At 40.7% G+C, this 21,718-nt stretch overlaps 1 protein-coding gene across 3 annotated transcripts in view; it reads left to right on the top strand.

The window, feature by feature from the left end:
- ABTB3 (ankyrin repeat and BTB domain containing 3) overlaps positions 1-21,718 on the top strand; it is a 326,024-nt gene that overhangs the window by 183,084 nt on the left and 121,222 nt on the right. Inside the window, exon 1 of one of the 3 annotated variants that reach the window (XM_061638954.1) lies at positions 17,307-17,408. The exons of the other annotated variants lie outside the window; for them this stretch is intronic. The gene's annotated coding sequence lies outside the window, so the exon portion shown is untranslated. Of the gene's footprint in view, positions 1-17,306; positions 17,409-21,718 lie in introns of those variants that run through there. 3 annotated transcript variants of the gene reach the window in all.

The following is a 21,718-nucleotide window of genomic DNA, read 5'->3' on the forward strand; positions in this document are numbered from 1 at the left end:
TTGCTGTCATGTAGAGAGCAGTATTGCCCAAAATAACATGGATAATGTACAGCAGGTTTGATGAAAGCATTGTAGATTATGTTACTGGTTGTTCCAAATAATCTTCTGAAAACTTTCAGAACTGCATCATTCTGCATGGATCCTGCAGAACTTAGATGCACCTTGAAGGTGTCTTGTTAGGCTGACATAGCTGCTTAATGTAGGATGACTACGTGTCTTGCTTTACAAAAAACAGTCCTCTGTTTTGAAGGGCTGTCAGAGGACAGTCCTTTATATGAAGGAATCCTCTGTTTGCCAGACTCTCCACTCCAAGCCCAGTTTAATGATAAAGAATTATAATAAGGAAGAACAAGCAGGGACCTTGAAGTTGCATATCTACAGTTAGCATTCAGCAGACTGAGCAGACACACAAGTCACCTGCTGTCTTCCCCACTATGGTGAAATGGATTGTATTTCTATTTAAATTGTAGTAATTGGGTAGTTTTATTGTGCTGGTGAAAGGATTGGTGCTAGCACAATAGGATTTCCCCCCCTCTCCTCTCCCCTGTGCACACTATGCATCCCCAAATCTGCTCTGGAGGGTTGGGGGAACTCCGGAATAGATTTAGGGTCCGGGGGCAGGGGGGAGGATAGGGAGAGAAAATTTCATTGTGGCATGTTGAATACAATCCAGAATTTCTAAAATTGCATCTACTACACATAAATTACCATGTGCAATTGTTGTGCAAATTGATGCCCTCTTTTTTTGGGTGATGCAAGTCATTGTCTTTTTGGCAATTTATAACTGGCCACCCTAGCTCTATGGTGTTCTTCTCAAATTGCATTCTGCTATTTCTTGTCTTCACCTACTTGGACTTTGAATATCACTATTCAAAGTAAAGTAATATTGCATAGTAATGTTACCACTAGTGTACTCACTAAAAGGTGGTCTAGAAATTTATTTAATAATTATTATGTTGGCTGTTTCTGGATGCAGTAGCATCAGCCCACATTATTACACTGTTCTCTTTTTTCCCCTGACCCAGCTTGCACTAACACAAGATGTGACACTATGCTGACAGATTCCATCCACTTATTTGCTGATATGTTTACAATCATAAGATGATTTATACTTGCTTAGTGAGAGTATATATGTGTTAATTACCTATAAGTGAGGATTGAAGCAGGCCATGAACACATGCAACATACTTCATGCTGTATATGTTTTCCTTCTCACAGGAGCCCCTCGGGTCTTATAGATTATTATTATTCATTCATTCATTCATTGATTAATTAATTAATTAAATTTCTATCTAAATTTCCTCCCAAAAGGAGCCAAGGGAGGCAAATAAGGGACAAAATTCTAAAAACATCTTAAAACCCCAACCCCTTAAAAACATGTTTAAAAAAAACTTGAAAAACATCTTCAAAAGCAGCATGTGTGTAATTCCACAGGAAATTCCAAAGGGAAATTCCACAACACTAAAGGCCCGATTCCTATGTTGTGCAGAATGAACCTCCTGATAAGATGGTATGTGCAAGAGGCCTCACCTGCAGAGTGCAGTGATCAACTGGGTATATAAGGGGTAAGACAGGCTTTCAGGTATCCTGGTCCCAAACTGTATAGGGCTTTGTACACAAAAACCAGCACCTTGAACTTGGCCCAGTAGCTAATGGACAGCCAATGCAATTCTTTCAGCAGTGGGTAACATGTTGGTGATATTCTGCCCCAGTGAACAGCCACACCACCACATTTTGCACCAGTTGCAGCTTCTGGACCAACCTCAAGGGCTTCAGAGGCCTCCCTGATTTTTTTTTGGTGGGGGAAAGGTGCCCCTGGAGGAAGAAGCTAAAAACCCACAAACACCTTTTTTTAATCTAATCACAGTATTTAAAATATATTCTAATGCTTTATGACTGAGATTTATTACTTTGTGCATGCATGTGTATTTTGTAATGCGTGTGTATTTTGTAATGCTTAAACACCCAAGCCATGTTTTTCTAGTAGTTCTAGGATATCAGAATCTGGAAATGGCCCAACACTGGTTTTCCTAGCGGTGTCTCTGTCTCTTTTGGTGTCCACAGGCGAAACCTGGCCAGGCAGCCATGGAAGATTCTAGCAGCTTTCGCTAATACTAATAGTCTGTTTAGATCACTTCTCTGGATTTTCCTGGGTCCATAAAGAATCTCACAACTCTTACAATGACCAAATTGCACTACTACATCTTATTTTCTTTCTTCATTGTTTAATAAAACTGCAACAACAGAAATTCAGCACTTTAATTCAGCCAAGTATTACTTTACTTGGGGAAGATTCCTTTTTCTAGGAGTTAGATGTTGGTGGATGAGCTGTGGACAAGATGTCTCTGCATTATTACCCTAGGGTGGAATAATGTTGTTCTTTGTGTATTTCTGTATTACTTGATTGTGGTAACTTTAAAAAAAATTAAACTTATGCAAACCACCTACAAAGAAAGATCATACAGTTCCAAAATGATTTCAAACCAATTGTGCCCTCAGAAGTTCTTTTGCTTCAGAATTATAGAACAAAGCAAAGAGGGTTAATTCCATTGAATTCCATATTAAACATCCATTCCAGAAGGTAACCACTTCTTTTTAGTGAACCACTTTAAAGTATTCCCTAGATTCTCTCTCTCTTTTTAATTATTTTGCAATATTCAATCCAAAATAGATCATACTTGGGTAGAAAACAGATTTGTCTTGCTTCTTTGGCTTTTCACATAATGTGCATTATGATTACGTGTATTTGAAAAATGGAAATGGACTGCCTTCAAGTCAATCCCAACTTATGGCTACCCTATGAATAGGGTGTTCGTGGTAAGTGGTATTCAGAGGGGGTTTACCATTGCCTCCCTCTGAGGCTAGTCCTCCCCAGCTGGCTAGGGCCTGCTCAGCTTGCCAGCCCCTTCCTTGTCTGCAACTGCCAGCTGGGGGGCAACTGGGCTCCTTGGGACTATGCAGCTTGCCCATGGCTGCACAGGTGGCAGGGCACGTAACCCCTGAGCCACTCACTGTGGGGGTGATCTTTAGCTGGCCCTCGATACCCAGGAGACACGAGCGGGGATTTGAACTCACAGACTCTGGACTCCCAGCCAGGCTCTCCTCCCCACTGTGCTATACCAGCTGTACCTGTATTTATATAGAGATGCAAAATAAGTATAAAGTTAAAGCTGAGCTCACTAAAGTATGTGGTAGAACTCCTGTTGATTACAGAGGAAGCAGATTTCAATTCATATTACCTTAGCCATGACATGCTTATTAAAACAGGATGTATAATAACCTAGTAAAAGAGATGGCTGTGCTGCTAGTGCTTTCCAGTCATATATTTCAGGGCATCCCTACCATTATGCAAAGTGAGCCAACTGCCTCAGGGAGCAGGTGCTGGGGTTGGGCTCATCTAGTCTAGCATCCTCTTCTTACGATGGCTAACCAGATGCTTGTGGGAAGCCTGCAAGCAGGACCTTATTGCAACAGCGACTCTTCTCTCTTGCAGTTTCCAGCAGCTGGTATTAAGAAGGATACTGCCTCTGACAGTGGATGTAGAACATACCTATTGTGGCTAGTAGCCATTGATAGCTCTATCCACCATGAATTTGTCTACAGCTCTTTTAAAGCCATCCAGGTTGCTTCTTGTGGAGGTGAATTCCATACAGTATGTGCTGCATGAAGAAGTACTTTCTTTTGTCTGTCCTGAATCTTCCCACATTCATTTTCACAGCTTTATATGTTCTTATGTTCATAAACTAACAAATTTTGATGACATGGGCACAAAAGCACATATGCCTTAATAAAATTGGTTAGTCTTCAAGGTGCCACAAGACTCTTTGTTTTTTGTACATAGACATTCAGTTGTTTCTGTATGCAGTATGGCAGGGATAATACAGTGTACAGGTACTGGCCTTTGAGACAACTGAATGCTTCTGCTAGAATCCTCAAGTTCTCAAACTCATCACCTCTGAGTGTGTGCAGGGCTGCTGCTGAGATGGTGGCCTGATCAGGATTATGTGGAAGGCCCTGCTTGTGTTAAAGGGTGCATCTACAAGGATAATGGATCCATGACTGCCTAGATTCCCATGGTACTGGCAATACTTCGTCAAATCGCTGTCATCACATGGATCAGGGTGGCTATAGACAGCTACCCAGAGGCAGTGACCAACCTGTTAACCTAGTGGAGAGTGCATGGTGATTGACAATATATTCAAGATAGAATTATTTAATGGAATTCACTGGAGAATTATTATTCATCATGAAAACTATATGGAAATTCTAGAAAACTGTATGAAGCTTCTAGATTCAGAGGCAGCGAATTGCAGTCGCTGGAGAGCAAGAGCCAGGGAGGACTCTTGCATTTATACTCTGCCTGTGAACTTTACAGAGGCATACGTCTGGCCACTGTGGGAAGCAGAACCCTGAACTAGATGGACCTTTGGTCAGATCCAGCAGGACTGCTACACACATGAACCAAGCCTTAGCTTCCATTGTGTTTAAAATAGTATTGTTCCCACTCCATAAGAAAGATTTCCAAAAAATGTCTACTTGTGTTTTTGGCGGGTGGGTGGAGAATCTTGAATAGAGCAGCCGAGCTATAAAATATTTCTGCCTTGGCAATAGGAATATGGTAATTACTCAGAAAGTAGTACCTCTGGCTTTTGCTCTGGCAAAAGCTTGTGTTGACTTTGTTAATCTAATATTTTGGATTGTGTATCTGACCAATGCATCTTTTAATTTGTTAACATCGACATGAGTGGACAACTATTTGTGGCTTTCCTGTGCAGGAACACTGAATCCACTTTAATGGTGAACTTGCAATTGATATAGTATAGGTATCATATGTTCCGACTGCCTGACCTTCATCAGTACGTGGGCAGCCACATTTTGCACCAGATGACACCCTTCAAGGCCAGACTGTGCATGGCTGCCACTTTGTGTGTGTGTGTGTGAATCCAAGCATCCCCAAGGACTGCTCTGCACACAATGACTATCCTACACAGACAATGCACCCATTAAGGAAATTGCACTTATCCTCTGTGTGAACTGCCATGAATTAAATTGTGCGAACAAACCTTGTAACTCTTGCAGCATAAGGGGAAAGTGGCAAGCTTGGAAGAAAAAAGGCTTATTTTTAAACAAATGCTCTGTGTTTTAAGGCAGATAACACTTTGGATTTGTCGCCCTTGGCTGCTTCTCATTAATTATATTTGTAATATTTCATGAAATGTTTTATTTTTTATGATTATCAGTTTGGCTCTTATGTTTTGACCATTTAACAATATCTCATCTTTTTCCCCTGTTTCTTTTTTTAAACTGCCATTAGGAAGAACTGAATGAGTTTGCCTTGAATGGAAAAAACGTGATTAAAGGGTCATGCCAAAGTTTAAACAAAAACAGATGACTATGATAGATTCTCTGGCAGGGAATACAAAGGAGTGCTACCATGAATCTCTTAGCTAAGTGGCTAGGAGTTACTTAAGGAACAGCACAATAATAATTCCGCTGGTATTAACATTTGTGAAGCAACCTTTTAAAACCAATAGACTGCTTCTCTAAAATACTTTAAACCTCTGCTGAACAGCACACGACGAATTAATCAATCTCATAACTTGTTTAGGAAAAATGCTTTCCCCTTTGTTTGACTGGATTCTTCAGATTGCTCAGGGCCTTTAGAGACACCCTTGTTTTCCTGTGTGCCCTGCACAGTTACCTCTGCCCTGCCCTGCCCTGCCCTGGTGACATTGCTCCAGCAAGCAATGCTGTTGTCATTGGGAAATCAGTTTCTCAATACTCAAACCATTAACTGAATTTCTTGGCAATTCTTGCCCAAGAACGCATACCTATTGTGCATGCTTTACTGCTGAGATAGCCAATGTAGTGCCCTCCAGATATTGGTGTTGGATCACAGCTCCCATTATCCCTAATGGGAATTGTGGTTCAACAATAAATGGAGGGCACAATGTTGGCCAACCTTGCTTTACTGTATTGGTGGTAGTTCCACTAGTATCACAGGCACCTATTGGATAGTGTCCGTGACATCGCTACCAGATATGCTGCAGGTCCCTTCCCTGCCTACCTTTGCCATTAAGAACATAATAAAAGCCCTGTTGGATCAGGCCAAAGACCCATTGAATCCAGCATTTTGTTCTTGCTGTGAGATGCCTATGGAAAGCAAGAGCTGAATGCAGTAGCGCTCTCCACTTGTGATTCCTCACAACTAGTATACGGAGGCATACTGCCCAACACTGGAGGTTGAACATAGCCATTAGTAGCCATAGCTGGTAGCCATTGTTAGCCTATCCTTCATGAATTTGTCTAATCCTCTTTTAATGACATCCATCTTGGTGGCCATCACTATCACCTTGTGAGAGTGAATTTCATAGTATAATTTTCTGCCTGATGAATGTATTACTTTCGTCAGTCCTGAACCTTCCAACATTCAGCCTCATTGGATGGCCCAAAGTTCTAGTATTATAAGAGCAATTTGGAAGGATCCAACCATTTTCAACTGCTTCCCAGACTTTCTTTCTTTCTTTCTTTCTTTCTTTCTTTCTTTCTTTCTTTCTTTCTTTCTTTCTTTCTTTCTTTCTTTCTTTCTTTCTTTCTTTCTTTCTTTCTTTCTTTTTCTTTCTTTCTTTCTTTCTTTCTTTCTTTCTTTCTGAGTCTGCATACACATATGCTACAACAAAACAAAACAACAGCATGTACACACCAAAGCAAAGCTATCCTTTCTCCACTTCCGTTACATAAGGATGTGGATATAACTTCCTGTGGTTGCACTGCTAAAGACAGAACAACGTTATCATCACAGGAAAATAACTTATCTTGAAATGCAACCTCACCCTACTCTGTTTTAAATTTCTCACCAAGTCATGTCTATGTCTAATTTTTATTAGAAGAATATTGCATTTTTGTGCTATATCAAAGAAAGTTTTTTTCAAACTCAACCCCTAAAAAGCCAGAAGATGCAAGTTAGAGAGTTATTTTTTACATTTACTTTTTGCACATAGCCAGTCTTATTATTGTGCATGGGTTATGGACAAATCTAGAGGCGAGGGCACATTGAAATTCACCAGGCTGAAATTAGATATTCTTCTTCCTCTGGGTGTATCTCTAGACATCGGGAGGAAGAAGATGTATTTCTTGATTTGCCCAGCTATGATGGGATTTTCTGAATGCTGTCGGGCTATTGGCATATAGATGTGAAGATTTTTTTCATCTGCCTTTGCAAATCTAGATAGTATTTAGTTCTTCTGAGCACAGCAGATATTAAAAGGAAAAGATGCATTTCCCCATCTGCCTAGTCAAATTTATTTCTTGCTCTTTAATTTTTTTGATTTGGCTACATCTAGATTTGCATCATTTTGTCCCATCCATCTGCCCCATTTTAAAACAACAGATTTTTGCTACATCTAGATTTGCAAAGGCAAATTAAGAAATGCCCTCTTCTTCAGGGCCATCCTGGGTATTTGCACAGAAGGAAGAAAATAAGTAAATACGAACGCAAATTGTGAACTTTTGTGGTTTCTGCTTCACTTACAACTTTAATTGGGGGGCGGGAACATCTATAAATTTTGCATATCAAGAAATAACCTATTTCTGGAGTTATTCAACAATATGGAAAATATGTGACTATATTTGATGTTTCTATCCCCTCCGCCAGTTAATTAGCAGTTGTGAAAGGAACCTGATCAAGACTGCAGAGCGCAGGCTTAACCCTTCCTTGTCATGCTGTTCCAACCAAAATCATTCCCCTTGAACCTATTTGCTGCAGGAGGTAAGCTGCAACTTGAGCTAGTCAATCATCATCATCATCATCATCTCCTCCTCTTGTGGGAGCCAGCTGTCTGTGAGGAGGAGATGGTGGTGTTTAGGCTGCATCACACTTTGGGTAGAATATCGCCTGCACATTTTCCTTCTCAGTAAGCCAATTGGCAAGAACCTCTTTGTCTTTATAACATTAAAAAATCAAGCATACCAGAGGATCTGGAGACTTAACTTAAAAATACTCCTGTCTGTCACTGGCTCATTGTGTGCTGTTGGCTACATTTACTTTGGTATCCTTTCAATCAAAGGGGTAGCCAGCTAGCCATGACTTAACAGTAGAAATGAAGCAATAGTCAATAGAGACTGCACATAGGAACTAAAATGCAAACCATGAAAAATACAAGAAAATGTCTGAAAGTAGAAAACATTTTAAAAGGCTAGAGTTTGGCTAGACAGTTTCATGAAACACATAATAGAGAAAAAATAACGAAATGGAAGTATTTGTAAAAACTCCCTGATTCTGACCATAAAATGTTTGACATCCACTAGATTTTCCACTAGCCAGTAGAACTGAAAATTCGCCACCAGACATGCACCTAACAATAATAGATTTAGTGAGAAAATTGGCAGCACTGGACCTAGTAACAGATTTCATGGTTTGGGTGTGCTTGGGGGTGAAGGAAAGGGATTTTCACTGGGACTATGTGGGAGAATCCTGACATAAATTGCCCCTTTCTTGCGGCTATTTATTGAAAAGAAACTCAAGTCACATGAAATGCAGTGATGGATTTCATACATTGTCTAATTTGGCCACTGGATCAGGAAGCTGGTATCACTTAGCATTTCTCCTAAATTTGACTGTGCTTGCAACTGAGGGCATTTTCACATATGAGGAGATTTAAAATACTTTCCCCCCCTCCAGTCCATAAAGCTAAATGTTAAAGCACTGGCTAGAATGTATGTTTGATTTATAAATCGCTCCCTTATGCTAGGAATTGCAGTTAATTGCAGACGATCCTTCTTGTGTTTTCATTTCATCCCTTCTGCTTTCTAGCATTCACATATGGCAGACATACCACACCAAGAGAGATTCAAAAGAGCTTTTTAGAGTCACGTGTGCAAACTATTTTTAAGAGTGCCTTTCTTGAGATTAGTGCTTCTGTTCTGCAAGCTATAAAAGAAGGAACTGGGGAGAAGTGGACGATTATATGATTTACCTTCTTTCGTATTGTATCACAGAGATTAATTGTGTAATTGTTGTTAATTGTTCTGAAGATGTATAGTAATGTGTATGTTCATGTGTGTGTGTGAAACATGGTTAATATTGCTTCCTTTATTGTAGTCATACATCTCACACTTTATGGGTTTTATTTTCAAGTGAGGTATTTACTCCTCTTACCATAAAACCAAGGTACCACTGTACTCTTCTAACACAAGCACTATACTAATTTAAATTAACAAACTAACAAAGTGCGACGCTCTCACCAAAATACACAGCTGTGTTGCTTCCCACCCCAAAGTTTTAATGCCGTTGTCTCTCTTGTGCATTTTAACTGTGGATATTTATAGTTTAATGATTCTGTTTGTTCTGGTTTTTCTATTTTGTAAATAGTTTAGAAGTCTAATCTGGCATTAAGCAGCACATAAATACAACAATAACAACAACAACAATAATTAATGCCAACCGAGCAGAAAGCATCTCTTGCTGTTATTATACATGGAGCTGATCTTGGGTTTAGAAGATACTCAGGGGTGATCGAGGCATCACATTAAGAGAGCAGCAGTCATTATGCTGTAACAGCAAATGGTGGCTTCTTTGCTTTGAGTGAAATGTGTTTCTGGTGCTCAGGAAGAAAGAAAAGCTTGATGCTTTAGAGCAGGGTTGGGTGACCTTTTTGAGTTGAGGGCTGCATACCCATGGGGCCACATACTAGTAGTGGTGCCAAATCCAAAAGTGGGCTGGAACATCTCTCTCTCTCTCTCTCTCTCTCTCTCTCACACACACACACACACACACACACACACACAAACCAATATTACATTCATTCTCTGTTTCTCATTTCTCTTTCACTTTCTCTCCTCTTTCTCAAACACCCTGCCCATCCATTCAACAAACACAAAATACCAAGCCACCCTGCTCAAGCACAATCACAGCCTTCTTGGCAATGCATTTATTGCTTGCTCTACACCCTCAGTTAAGAAAGTTCTTCAAAGAGTTTAGTGCTGCTTCTACTGCACAGTTTACATTATGAGTCGCCCCTTCCAAATCTGAAGCAACCTTGGTCACTGTGTCCCTGACACCCATTATAGTTTGTGTCATTGCTGCTGCCAGAGAAATAGAAGAACTGGCAGGTGGGAGGCCAAACCACAGAACACAGTGCCTCTTTCCAAAGGGTTGCTGCCACATTTTGTGTTTTGGTCATGTATGCATATGACTGCCTGCTAGTCAGCTGGCAGGGTTGGGCAGTGGTATGAAGTGTGGAGGTACTTGTGGAGCATGAGGTTTGTCAGCCATGGGTGGTCCATCTTTGCTCTAGGGTAGCATGGAAGGACCAGTAATGAGCAGGAGATTCTAGCCAGAGTGACAAGAGAGAAACAGAAAGTGAGTACAGGGTTAAGAGCAAACTGCAGTTGGGTACATATCATGGCATGCAACACATGCACTTCATGGTACTCATAGCACTAATGACACACAAGTAGGATCAGTGCATAGGATTCACATACACTACTGTGCAAAGCTGACTTTCATGTAGGAAATTCATCATATGTGAAGAAGCTCCACAGAGATTTAATTGCTAATCTCATTCAGTGCACTCCTTCCTATGCAGCCACATGTCAGACAGCCCTTCAGTTTATCTCCTGCTTCACATTTAGTAAGCTTACAGCAGTTTATAGTAAGTTTACGATAGTATCCCTTCCAGTTACTGATCAGGTCCATACCTCCTGAAGTTTTGCCATTAATCTAGAATCAGGTTCTCCCATACCAATAACTGGACCAACTGATGCTGAGGGTCATGGTTGGTGCAGCCCATGAGGAAGGATGCCAGACAGTTTGCGGTAGGTTCCCATGCAGGTATGCCTTAAGAGACAATGCAATGCCAATGAGGGGCAGAAGGAAAATTTACAAATTAGGACCAAAATAAAATGGATATGTGCAACTAGCACTTCTATTATTGCTTTGATGGGAGACTTACCAGTGTTTAAGTTGGCATTTAAAGTGAACAGTGACATGTCCATTAGTAAATGGAAACTGTTTCTGTAAACCTAGCTGGCAAAGTTCTGGCTGCGTACATAAATCCCTTTGGATTCTGGACTAGGTTCTGTTCTGACTATGCTTGAACATTATAACTACAATTGTTGCTGATCCTTCCTTTTATTTCCATGATGTGCAGGAAGAGGAAACGATATTGTCCTTGCTTCTATATTATCCAGCCCTATTTTTCATCTTCAGTTTATTGCCTTTAAACCTGTGTGCATATTTGCGTGCAGTTTACCATGTGTTGCAAAGGAAAAAGAGTGTCTTTCTGACTCCTTAATACCATGTGTCCAATCAGTAAAGAGTGTTTTACTGTCTCCTTGTCTTTTCCTTTCACAACGTATTATTCCGTGCTGACATTCCAGTTATGTGTCTCTGTAGCATTACCTCAATCATAATTGCATTCATCCATGAAAAACCTTCACCCAGCATATTTCCCAGGGTTCAGATAATATACCAGAAAGTCTTTTTAAACTTGCTTTTCTCCTTTGCTCTTCTACCATTACTTGTACAGTATTAAACATATTTCTCCCCTCTGCTTTTACCCTCTTCCTAATACAGTCTTGGCATTTTTTTCTGCTTCATGAAAATATTTTCATATTGTCATTCATTTGCAATGTTTCTGCCATTGTAGCCTGTTTCCAGATCTGTTAATGCAGCTATTTTGACACATGTATTCACTGAGAAGTTTATTTTGGTGAATTAGCAATACTATACCTGGGATCTTTACTGGAGATGTGCTATCGACAGGATTGCATTGAATGGGATTAATTAATTTAAGAAAAACAATCTGAGCATGTGTGCTCTGGGGAACTAGCCATAACCATAATGTTATTACAATTGTAATTATGTATGTTTGTATATTTAAAGGTAAAAACATGACAATATGAAATGATTTGGCTGTAACAATAATGGGTTTTGTGGCTTGAAATGCCAGTACAGAAACACACAGAATGGAAAGGGTTAGTAGTTGTAGATTGCACAGGCTAACACACCCACATGTTGCATTACATGTGTAACATGCTCAGTTACTATTCCAGATACAGTTAAAAGAGAGGCGAGGAGTTGCATTAAACTGAGTTATCTAGTGGATTTTTAGAGACTCGGTTCACTATGGGGAGAGGTCAAGAATAAGGAGGGGGAAAGGAGCCCAGCCCAACTAACATATAAATACTACAACAACTCATTCTCCTTGTCATGCAAGAGCAGAAAAGGAGTGAAATCGGGAAAATAAAGAATATAGGAAGAAGTAAGAGAGTTGTGATGCTAATATTTACCTGTCGTATAAATATTGGAGGTTGCTAGAGCAGCACCAACTAATGCTCTATGGAAATTTTCACTGTAACAATACAGAGAGAGCTACAGCTAGACTCGGTGGTGCTGAAAGTGGCCTTTAGTTTTAGATTATCATTCCACGATCAAAGGTCGGTCCTAAGTGAGGTGGCCAATCATCTCATCCCAGTGCAACTCTGCCTTCCACAACCATTGGATTTCTGAGTTCATGTAAACTCACAAAATTTGGTTCAAATTAAAAAAAAAACAATCCCTTGGGAAAGTATTTGGTGGGTCATCTATCCGCAGAGTAATCCTGGCTGATTCCAAAGCAAATAACAAACATGGTTGGAGGCAAGGCAAAGGGGAAGAAGGAGGCCAGGAAAGGATCTAGTTAAGTTTACAGAAAAAAAAGGGGAGACGAGCAGCCATCCACATGAGTAGGGCACCTGAAAAAGAGGAGCATGGAACAGCCTTCTGAACAATTTGGGAATGCAATGTGTACCTAGTTATAGGAAAAGCCTATCAGTGAATCTTGTCCTGAATCTAAAAGGGCTCTTCACAAAGATCCAAGCTGGACATGGGTGTTGTTACATAACAAACGACTTGTAATGAGTTATCCTGGGTCTGCCTGAGTCATACCAACTGTCATGCCACAGGGTTAAAGTGTAGTCAAAGGGGCATCTCCACGTCTCAGATCTTATCCTAATAAAATGATCTCATCTATGCTGGAAAACAGGACCTCTCAGGAAATACAAAAACAGTACTTGGTTTAATTACCACACAATATGCTTGCCATTTGCCTCCATTCAATCACAAGGGATGATTAATAGCTAAATCATAGTTGTTGCTTGCCTTGGACATGGCACTGAATTCCAGGGCATCAATTAGGGAATTACAACCTACTGCTTGTAGCTGGTGTTGGGTTAAAATTTAAGAATTGCCTTAAACATTATAGTTTGCTTTATACCCTGTCCATATAAATGTGAACAGTGCCCAGATTAGATTCAAAGTGACCCCTGACTGACTTTTGATATCAAGAAAGGTTTATTTCCTGGTGACCTGACCCTTACCTACATTCCAGTGGCTCGAATAATACAAGCTGGTTTGAGCTGGAAACTTCACTATTATGTGTTTCTTATATCACATCCATGCCTATGACCTTGTTTATTGTTATAAATGTGCCTTGCATAGAAGTGTTATAAGTTGTTCCACTGCCCCACAGACCTTGACTTGTGAAACCCTTTGATATGCAAGCGTAGTAATTTTCATGTCTGTCTCCTACTCATGGGGCGCCCGGTTGCAGCCCGCCACCCCTTTACTCTTCTCTTTGTCGGTTCATGCAAAGCGCTTATCTCAAGAACTTGCGAAGTATGTAGACACAGAGTCTGAGAGATAGTCTTGATGTTTCCACTTTTGTCCTTCCCCCTGTACCCCTTCACCTCCTTGCATATACCCCAAAGCTATAATGTTTAGCATTTGCTTCTTTTGTATTTTATGACGTGAGCCCGATATTGTAAACTTCGGGGTAAGCCTATATAAACCCTAGAACACCAATAAACGAGGTTCCCATGCTGACCTGCTTCGGCTTGTAAGTATTGGGTCCCCTTTGCAAAGGTTTTTGTCTCGTGTTACTTGATCTCTGATAGTGGGTTCATTTGCACTCAACTCCGCACTCTTCCCAGGTGTAATAAGCGAGTTGGGGTTGACAGGGCGACTTGCGTGTTGGGTTTGGACCTAACACTGGCATATGCTGGGATCAGCTCTAGCTTAGACAATTTACCACAGTGACATTCTTAATTGCTCAAAATAAACCCAAATTACACACAGAGGCCTTAGTTCCAGGGCATGTACAGATTTCCAGGTGAACCTAGCTTTCTGATAACAAGTTGGATATGAATCAAGAAAGAAATATGAGCTGTTGCAACAGGACCCCAAATACTATCAGTACTGCAGATAGCCCTAAGCATACAAAGAACAAGCAGCAGCAACAACTAAAAAACCTTCTCATATTCATTCTACAAACTTTTGATAGCTGGAGGATGGGTGTTTTTTTTCCCTAGATCAAAATTGGATGCAATATATAAAAAAGATACATATTCATGATCCAGATGAAGGGCCAGGCATATTCCTTGCCAGTGGAAGGAAGGGCCAAGTAATATTACCTCCTGACTTCCCATTTGGACAGGCAGTCGGGGCTTAGGGAAGCTTTCAGTGGTGAAGTTCCTAAGATTCCCTTGCACTTACCCATCACATTTGTGGCATAAAGGAATTCTGGTGCACCCTTCCACACTGGCTGTACTCTATTTTGTATTTTATTATGTATGGGCACTGATTTATAATTGTATGCAGAATTTTATCAGTGAGTTTATGCTGGTTTTATAAAGCATGTGTATTACATTTCATTCTAGTTTTATTTTGTGCATCATATGTTAACCTTAATTCTCTTTTGAGCATGATATGACTTCCTACACATTGGCAGAGAAATTGGGGAATCACTGCTACAATAATGCATCCACTAAGCCTTTTTCTCAGCATATGGGCCATGCTCACATGTCACAGTAAGCCACAGATAGTGGCTTATTATGAACAAACAGCATGCTGGTGCACACTGCCAGATTGCTCCCATTTTGCTGTTCTTCGAGGACAAGCCGGAGCAACAAACCACAATCACTGGCTTAGCATGACATCCAAACCAGGAATGTGGTGTGTCTCTCTCTAAACAAAACACAAAAAGAAGCCAAAGTTTGTTTTTGGCATACTGAATAAACAAGTCTGATACATTTTGAATGTCATGCTACGCCAAGCACCTTGGTTTGTTGCTTGTACTTGCGCTAGAGGAGAGAAGCAGGAGCAATCTGGCAATGTGCACAGTGGTTCTTCACAGAAAGCCATGGTTATGGCTCACAATGATGTGCAAACAAAGCCACAGTTTGTAAATCTCTGCTCTTCCCTATTAAATAATGGCATCATCCATTTCCATCCCAGATTGCCTGGCTTCTGCCTGGCTTCTGCCATCTCAATAACTTAATTTTGAGGAGGAAATGGGTTATAAGGGTGGCCTGAAACATATTACGGTCACTGTCCAAAAACAAGGCAGATGTTTCTGGTTCCCTGTATGTATACCCTTCCCCTTTCCCATCTCATACCTCCTCAGCTAGTGCAATGGAGAACAGGGAGGAGGAGAGTGGGGAAGAGTAAAGACAAGAGGATTTTGTGAACAGCAATGTTATTAAAATATTTTTCTTATTAAATGCATTTATTACCCGCCCGTCACCAAAAGGATTACAAAATAAAAAAGAACAATGACATCATTCATAATGATGAGAAACCATCATCAAAAGAATAAAACCATAAACAATATAACATTACTAAAAACAGTAGGAACATCAAAGTCAACATTTTTATTTCTTCAAAGAGCTTTTATCTGGAATGATGACGTTGGGATCTAGAAGAAGAAGATGATAATAATATTAATAGGATGAGGCAAATCTACAACAGTGGGTACTAAGTTATTAATCTGGATTTGTTATTTACTGTTTTACTATATGTTACATGTGTGGTAATATCTTTGCCTAAGTCTGCATTGGTAGGATTCCATCATCAACCATCTCTGGGGTTCCCAGACAACAACTTCCTCTCACGCCTCCCTGGGTTTCATGTTCAGGCAGTGGCTAGGTGCAAGTCCTCCATAGGCAGTATTTGGTCCAAATACTATCAGCTGCCATTCAATATGATAATGTTACTACTAGTAACCAGAGGTGCAGTTGTCCAGGCTCTCAGGGGGTCTTAGATCCCTTACTTTTTTGGGAGCAGGGTCCCAGCAGGGCCCCAATGTCTCCAGCATCCTATGAGCCAATTAGTATAAAGGGGAAGTGTGTCATTCACTGAGAAGAGTCTTCTAACATGCTTCCCTGCCCTTTCCTGCTGATTGGAGCCAATCTGAGTGAAAGGAGGCGAGTCAGCTGCTGTGAAGACTCTTGTCAGTAGCTAACATTCCTCCCTTTCATGCTGATTGGCTCCTAGGGGACATCTGGTGTTATGGGAGAAGATGTTAGCAAGGATCTCATTCTCAACCCAGCAGCAAAAAAGGGGGTGGTGGGGGTGGTGGCAGCACTGACTGTCATGAAGGGACCCTGCACTTTTGAATTTGCCACTATGCTACTGCAAGTAACACCAGTCTAGATTGCACAAGGTGCCCTCTTAGAATTTCTTGGGCTGCTTTCACACTGCACTTTATTCCAATTTTCTGATGATTTTTTACCTAGTAATTCGCACATTATATTTGAGCTTTCACATGATCTATAAAGCTAGTTCCAGAAATCTAGTGGAATGTAGTGCAAGTTTAGCACTAATTTCCATGATAAAAAATACCAGAAATAAAATTGTTTGCAAGGCTGAGAACCCAGCAGATTTCAGGAGATTTGTGCTGACAGGCATCCAAGCTTCCTCTCAGTAGCCTCGCTATATTTCTGTATTTTTTAACTCGTTCCTGCCTGTGCCTGCTCTCTATTTGCCTTTGTTGACTCCTCCTTACATTGTTTTACCTCTGATCTGTGCCTTGGAAGTCCTGTTCTTTCCTGCCTTTTCCCTCCTGCCTCCCCCTCCAATGGGCAGCTGCTAAAAGATCTTACCTGCCTTTTTTCTCTTCACCATGTTCACTTTACTCCAGCTAGTTTCCCCTGGCTGCTTTCAGACATGAGGCTTATTGCGTGTGATAGTTGCTGAAGTTGTTTTTCAAGTCTTTTCAAGTCCTTTTCTATTGTCTTTTAAGTCCTCCCTCTTAGTCTTTTTTTTACCTGAGCCGATTTGTAAAGTAACCACTGTTTCCCCTTTTCCTCAATGCTTTGTTTCTGGTTCTTTCTTTTTGGAGTTTTTGCTTTCTTGCCTTTTTTTCTTCCTTTTTCACCTGATCCTGGTGTCTCTAATTGCAGCAGTGTGAAAGACATTCGCCGGTATATCAGGTACTGCAGTGTGAAAGGAATTTTAGAAATCAGGACAGAAGTGCAATAAGCTCCATGTGTGGAAGTAGCCTTGTAGTTAGAGAGAGCTCAGAGAAGCATGTGGGGTCATTGAGCCATATCAGTATATAGGCAGAGGTGCATTGATAGCAGGAAAGAAGGTCAGTGGGATACATTTTTATTATTAGGAAGGAGGTTCAAGGTCAGGACCTCTCCATTTGTTTTCTCTGAAATTCAGCAAGAAAAAATAGCAATTTTCTGTATGGTAGGTAAGAACAGAATGCTGCATCATATCAGAGCCCCCAGATGTGTTTGTGAACCCCCAAAGATAGTTTCAGTGAAACTTTCTTCTACCAATGGCCCTTGAAGGCAAGGATGAAAATAATCGGGGAGAAATGGTAGATAAAAGGTAGAAATACTAAAATAGAACGATGTCTGTAATACCCAAAATATCTATTCCTTGGTCCAATAATAACTAGTAAATCACAATGTTGGAGAGCACTTGCTTCAGATTACAACATAGTCTGCATATTTGGGTTTTGCAGTGATATATTTGAACTTCAAATGGATAATTATGTCATAAGTATGCATACCAGGTTTTGTTGTGATATCTCATGTATTTATATTATGTATTTATTATTTGATTTATATCCCGCCCTTTCTCCCAGCAGGAGCCCATTTACATTTATTACATTTATTACAGTGTCTTTGCCTGGTAAGTTTCCAGCAAAAATGGGTGTGGGTAGTCAAGCTGATGTCTAAACTCAAAATGGAGAATTGCATCCTTAGCAACCAAACTGACTTTCATTCCACTGTGTCAATCTTCAAGGGAGGTATCCCATTACAATACATTCTCCATCTGTCTCCCTCTCTCCCAGTTCTTGCTAATATTCAAATAGGATTCCCCCCCCTTTCTAATGCAAACATTTTATGGCATTAGGAATGACCCAGATGTAAAATACAGATCTAGTGTTTTCACTGTATTATAGTGACAGTGGAGTAAGAATAGATTTGTGTCTCTTTTGTGTTAATGAGCAATTAATTTTCTTCCACTAATTAGTGCTTAGTTACAATAGCAGTGTGTTATCTTTGGATAGGACTTGAAGTAAAAGCAGCTTGACTGATGTACTTGTTAGTTTATTAATCACAGATATGTCTACTATTGAAGGGCCCTTTTATACTGTGCAGGGTTTCAAAGATTTGTCAGTCAACCACATTCCTGGAGTTCCATGATACATTTAAATTTACTAGAAGGGAGTGTCTGAATAACACATGTCCATAAACAGAGTCTTCTGTTAGCAATGGATAATTCACTGGGTAAATCTAGGCTGCTTTCATACTGCACTTTATTCCTTTATTTTGATGATTTCTTATCTGGTAATTTGCGCATTATATTTGATCTTTCACACTACATGCAAGCTAGTTTCAGAAATCTTGTGGAATATAGTGCAAATTTAGCACTAATTTTCTTGATAAACAATACCAGAAATAATTGCTTTGAAAGCTTGGGAGCCCAAAAAATTGCAGGAGGTTTTTGCTAGCTGCAGCCGCTCACATGACAGGCATCCCAGCATGCAGTGTGTTCCAACACTTTAGGTGTGCGGGGTTTTTTTGCTTGATGAAAATTGTACCAGTATTCTGGCGTAGGCACGGGTAACAGCAGCATTTTCCACACACAATACATGTCTATACAATAAAAAAGTATGTCAGATGCTAAAGGTAGAGGGGTTGCATGGCAACAGGATGAGATCTTAGATCTCCTACACAGTGGGAAACTACAGTGCGCATGTGTATAACAAGTGAGGGATGAAAACAAGACGGTCATTGCAGCCATGTGAAAGACATTTGCGCAAAATGCTGGTATATCGGCTAAAAAAGTTACTGTTCCTTAATGCAACAGGTAGAATTTTAGAAATCGGGAAAGAAGGGCTTCCATTTTAATTCGTTAAACTAACGCAATAAGCCCCATGTCTGAAAGCAGCCCTAAAGGCATAAAGAAAGCAAATACAGGCATATGTCATAAGACAGACAGAGCTGCTGCGTCTTTTTTGCCCATGCTGATGAACAAGTAATGCTATAATGCTACAGTCACAGATAAATACCCCCAAAATAACGTGTCTTGTCTTGTCATGCTCTCAGCATCTGCCTCCTGTACAGCCGTCAGATGTGAGGAGCCCCATTCAGGGCCGGTGCCAGAGGGTGGCCAGGTTGGGCCCTGGCTGAGGGCCCCTGCAGCCCAGAGGGGGCCCTGAAGGGCCCCTCCTTAGGATGGGAGGATGGTGCTCCCTTCCCATGATCTGCAGCAGCATCGGGTCCTGCAACCCGACCCTATCACAGAGAGGGAGTTTCCAGGCACCCCCTCCCAATACAGATAGCGCAGGTTTCAAAAAGCCTACATGCATGCCCCACCTACCTCTCCTGTCAGTGTGAATGCCGTGTACACTGTGTGTGCATGCTTGCCATCATGCAAGATGGAGGCAAGGGCTTCCCTCAGGGCTGATGCCCTTGCCACCATCTTGGTTGATGGCTAGCATGCCATCACACATGCATGTATTGGGGGCTGTTGGCCTATAGCAGCACAGGTCCAGGGCAGGCTGGTGCCCAAGGGCCCAATCATGCCTAGTGCCGGTCCTGGCACTGGTGGATTCATTATAGGCAATAAGTGGTGGTGGTGGTAATATGTGGCAATTCTTTCTTTCCTCAAGAAGCACAACTGAGTCACTGTAGTGATTGATTGATTGATATTTGATATGCTGCTTTTTCCCACAAAGTGACCACAAAGCAGTTTCCAGTACAAACAGTAAAACCAAACAGTTAAAATAATATAACATTTAAAAAATAAAGCAAATAAAATATCAAATAAACATCACACTTCGTGCCCCAGTAACGTCCAGATTAGTATGTATGATAGATAATCTTGTATGATTATGAAGACTTGCCTCTGAAGACTGTTAGAAAGCTACAACTGGTGCAGGTTGCAACTTCATTGGCTGTCAGTGGTTTTCCAGGCCCAATTCAAAGTCCTGGTTTTTACCTTGGAAGTCCTAAATAGTCTTGGTCTAGTATATTTAATGTCAAGAACTTGCCTCCAAACCTCAGGAACCAGTTCTTGGTGATCCAATAGTTGCCAGATGTCCAGGGTCTAACACCAACCCTACGAGGTAGTACACTGCCACCAGTCTTTCCCAACCATCCTGTACCAGTAGACTCCCATGCCTTACTGGACATCCCTAAGATTCCAAAGAACCAAGAGCTAAAAACTGGATTCTTTGCTTTCTGAACATTAACTGGCCCAAGGTCACCCAGTGAGCTTCATGGCTGTGTGGGGATTCGAACCCTGGTCTCCCAGGTCGTAGTCCAGCACCTTAACCACTACACCACACTGGCTCTCAATGGTGGCTTTACATGAGCACATTTCTACTACAATGTTTTTAGCACAATAACATTGTGTTAGGTGTATTCAGTTTCTTTCATGGCTTGGTTAAAAAAAGTCTTACAGTGCAATCCTATACACATGTGGAAGAAAAACAAAGCTTCTCGTTCTGTTTAGATCAGATCCGTTAGATACACCTTTATTTTGTGCAAGTTCAAACAGCTGTTTAGAGAGAATTTAGACTAACATGGAATCCCATGGATTTCCAAAGTTCTCTCTCCCTTAATTTTTGCAGCACATATTTATACCATTTCCCAAAGCACGTGTAACCAAATTACAGTATGTCATCATTTTAATATGTCATTTTAGCATGTCAGCTTGACTTGTATCTACTGTCTTTCACATAGAATAGAGAAAATTAAACATTCAGGGTAAGCATGTAGCAGTTTCAAGTCTAAGGGTTACATATACACAGCTTGCAAATGCTCTCCTAACCTGTTTGCTCTTCTCTTGTTTGTACTACTTGCATTACAGCATCAGCATTTTTCTCGGAAGATCTTTTTGGCTTCTCTCTTAGTACATTAAACTGAAACATTCTATTCGTCATTCTCTGCATTCACAATTGTGAACCAAAGCTAGGAAATCTGAAACAAAGTTAAGGCCTAGCTTTTATTGCTTCCACACATGTCGGTTTAGAAGAAAGTCCCATTGCTTTCAATCCCAGATATGTGTGTATAGGATTGCACCCTTAACCAGTCTTTGTGCAACTCTTCTGGCTAGAGCACTAAAGTCCTCTTAGAATCTCTGAAATCTTATATATTATTAGCCACCTCAGTTGATGGCCAAGAATGCTCTTAGAAAAGGGAAGGATTAGATTTGCTCCAAGAATGGTGTTATGGCAAAGTTCCGGGTATACATTTGGCTCTAGGAAAACCAGAATTTGGCCACAGCACGTATTTATGTGAAGATTGTAGGGGCCATATCTTTTCCAAAGCAATTACAAGCAGTTTCAGGGCTCTTTGAACAGGTATGTGGCAATTAGCACTAGTTTACAAGAAAATTGGAGGGAGATTAGGCATAATGCTAAGTATTGGGGAT

The sequence above is a fragment of the Rhineura floridana genome, chromosome 8 (assembly GCF_030035675.1).
Source record: "Rhineura floridana isolate rRhiFlo1 chromosome 8, rRhiFlo1.hap2, whole genome shotgun sequence".
NCBI lineage: Eukaryota > Metazoa > Chordata > Lepidosauria > Squamata > Rhineuridae > Rhineura > Rhineura floridana.